The sequence below is a fragment of the Schistocerca nitens genome, chromosome 7, assembly GCF_023898315.1.
Source record: "Schistocerca nitens isolate TAMUIC-IGC-003100 chromosome 7, iqSchNite1.1, whole genome shotgun sequence".
NCBI classification, from domain to species: Eukaryota; Metazoa; Arthropoda; class Insecta; order Orthoptera; family Acrididae; genus Schistocerca; species Schistocerca nitens.
Genome location: NC_064620.1, coordinates 348,611,756 through 348,615,111, shown reverse-complemented (window position 1 = coordinate 348,615,111; position 3,356 = coordinate 348,611,756). Strand labels below are relative to the sequence as shown.

At 45.0% G+C, this 3,356-nt stretch overlaps 1 pseudogene; it reads left to right on the top strand.

Moving 5' to 3' along the window:
* The first annotated feature begins 200 nt into the window (after positions 1 to 200).
* Positions 201 to 318, top strand: LOC126195955 (5S ribosomal RNA; annotated as a pseudogene).
* Positions 319 to 3,356: the final 3,038 nt, after the last annotated feature.

The window sequence follows — 3,356 nt, the reverse complement described above, 5'->3', positions numbered from 1 at the left end:
TTAACAGATTACCGGTTTCGGTCTATAATGACCATCATCAGATCTGTTTATAAAAACAAAGCCACTATGGTTGCAGTATATTAGAACTTTGTTTTTATAAACAGAACTGATGATGGTGATTATTGACCGAAACCGGTAATCTATTAACAAAACGTTTGTGACCTTAGACGTAAATTGAAGGAAACTTGAAGTTACATACTGGCAACGGCCTTGCCACAGCGGATACACCGGTTTCCTCCAGATCACCGAAGTTAAGCGCTGTCGGGTGTGGCTGGAACTTGGATGGGTGACCATCTCGGCTGCCCTGCGCTGTTGCCGTTTTTCGGGGTGCACTCAGCCAATTGAGGAGCTACTCGACCGAATAGTAGTGGCTCCGATCACAGAAACCATCGTAACGACCGGGAGAGCGGTATGCTGACCACACGCCCCTCCTATCCGCATCCTCAGCTGAGGATGACACGGCGGTCGAATGATCCCGATGGGCCACTTGTGGCCTGAAGACGGGGTGCTGCAGCTAATGTTACATAATAGACGCGTAAAACACCTCTTGCGATTTTCTAGGAATTGCCAGAGTAGTGCACCTTATTAGTTGTACGTTCTAGAGGTTTGAAGTAAATACGTGATACCAACGCCGTGGTCTCCCTTCGTCAATGTCCGATGGTGGCTTATTTTGTGATTTCAATTTTGACACAGATTGAGGCCGGCCGCTGGTGGCCGAGCGGTTCTGGCGCTACAGTCCGGAACCGCGCGACCGCTACGGTCGCAGGTTCGAATCCTGCCTCGGGCATGGATGTGTGTGTTGTCCTTAGGTTGGTTAGGTTTAAGTAGTTTTAAGTTCTAGGGGACTTATGACCTCAGCAGTTGAGTCCCATAGTGCTCAGAGCCATTTTTATTTGTCACAGATTGAACTATGCAGTCTATATTATGTCCACATTTTTTCAAATGAATAATGTTCACTTATTTAAAAAAAATACCAATATCATTTGTTAAGTGAGCAAAGTAATTTCTGTGACCTATCACGATGTTCTTTCCCCCTTTTCCGGTTGTTGGCTTCCTCTATCCGCCTCCCGCACTTTTCTGACGGTAGCTCGATGTAGCAGTAGTTTCATTCAGGTTGTTTGTTGCGCACTTAGTATGGTGTCACCGCTAGACACCACACTTGCTAGGTGGTAGCTTAAATCGGCCGCGGTCCATTAGTACATGTCGGACCCGCGTGTCGCCACTGTCAGGATCGCAGACCGAGCGCCACCACACGGCAGGTCTAGAGAGACGTACTAGCACTCGCCCCAGTTGTACGGACGACATTGCTAGCGACTACACGTACGAAGCCTTTCTCTCAATTGCCGAGAGACAGTTAGAATAGCCTTCAGCTAAGTTAATGGCTACGACCTAGCAAGGCGCCATTTGTACCATTGCATGTATCTCAAGATAGTCTCACTTGTATCATCAAGAATGCTGTATACCAAAGGACGATATAAAAGTTAAGTGTTCTAGTAGCTACGTTCTTTTCTTTATCACATTCATTACGAATCCTTCTCCAGACTTCGCGCCAGTCGGCGTGTGTGTACGTGTGCCCTTTCGGCTACCCGTCTCTGTGGACTGGCTGCCTTGTCAGTCCATTACACTTAGAACCTCCGGTGACCACCTTGTCTCTCGCGGATGTCGTCTAGACGGGCGTCATTTAGCCCGCTTCCAGCGTACGCCTAGCCACTACGGACTGGTAAAGATCGGAACCGTGTCAGGAACAGAAACGTTTGGCAGAGGGCACGCGATGTGCGAGAATAGTTTTCTTTGTTTCTTAGTCTCTATGTGCAAAGAGTGAGAGAAAACTTTGCGATGCACCTGCGCATAAACCTGTGTTCTCCCTGTGTTCTCTATCTATCTCCATAGTCATTAAACAAATTTCTAATGTAATTCTCATGAATGTTCCCCTCTAAACATTCACACACTGATTACTTATACTTCATCGATATCTCTTCTGCTGTTTCCTAAACTAAGTATCACATGTCAACAATGTCCTCTGATGCAGCTGAACATTCACCTGCAATATAAGATTGTTCAATAGTTCCTGTTTGATTCAACAATAAAAATTTTGCATGCATTTATTCAATCACTCGTCAAAATATGATGTAGGTTTTTGCTTTTTGTAAATTACAACGAACGTTAATAACATTAGCCGTCGGCGAGAACAACCTTTCAATCGCCATTTTGAGAGAAATACCCTCAGAAAGTTAACCCTACCAAAATTGTAAGAATGCCCTGCTCCTCTCGATGTGAAGCACTTCTTAGGAACAGTTGTTTGAAGTAATTTCACCTTAACCGAAGTAGGATGTCAACATATCTCGTTTCAGATTGCTCGTTTCACACACCAGACGCCGTATTATAAATTAATTAAGACATCTACAAACAATGAATTACTTTCCACACACGGTGTCTGGGCAGCGTATGTCTCCAGATTCGTATTCCACATATCATATGCCATAATTTCACCTCCATGGCGATGGCTTTCCATTCAGTCGTTACTCTGGTAATATTATGAAATTACTTGTGTTTCGAGCCCCGTCTTCATCATTTCAGTACCATTAATCAATATCTTGCAAACCGTTTGTACGGATATACAGTAGAACCAGCACTGTGTGGAGAACTTCCCCGTATGCTATCGGCCGGCCGAAGTGGCCGTGCGGTTAAAGGCGCTGCAGTCTGGAACCGCAAGACCGCTACGGTCGCAGGTTCGAATCCTGCCTCGGGCATGGATGTTTGTGATGTCCTTAGGTTAGTTAGGTTTAACTAGTTCTAAGTTCTAGGGGACTAATGACCTCAGCAGTTGAGTCCCATAGTGCTCAGAGCCATTTTTCGTATGCTATCAACCATTGAATTATACAGCAAATTTTCATTAAACGTAAGGTACCAATACGTCGACTAATAATTGCATTATGAGTGATGTCACTATTATGAGGTACGAAAACAATGTAACGAGCCTTTAAGTTAATAGAAACTGCTAAAGAAAGGACGGCAGTGTGTGGAGCCTAGAAGAAGATGCACTATGTGTGTCACACGTTTCTGCTGTGTAGCTAAGAGCGTGTTTAGTTAACACTGGTTCTTTAAGTAGATAGGATATCAGACATATCGAAATTCTGATATTGTTTGGAGACTTCAATATGGCAGTTTTAGGTGCAGGGAGATTTGTACGATGGTTGCTTGGAATGCCGTCAGGGGTCGCACGTTTACGGCTTGCTAATAGGCCAATCAAAGTCCACCATGAGATTTGAGCTCGACTCACACGACGTAAATCAAGCGTTTTGGATGGTAGTTCTGTGAGAGGGAGTCGTGGCTTGTTGGCCCGTGCCGCATCCCTT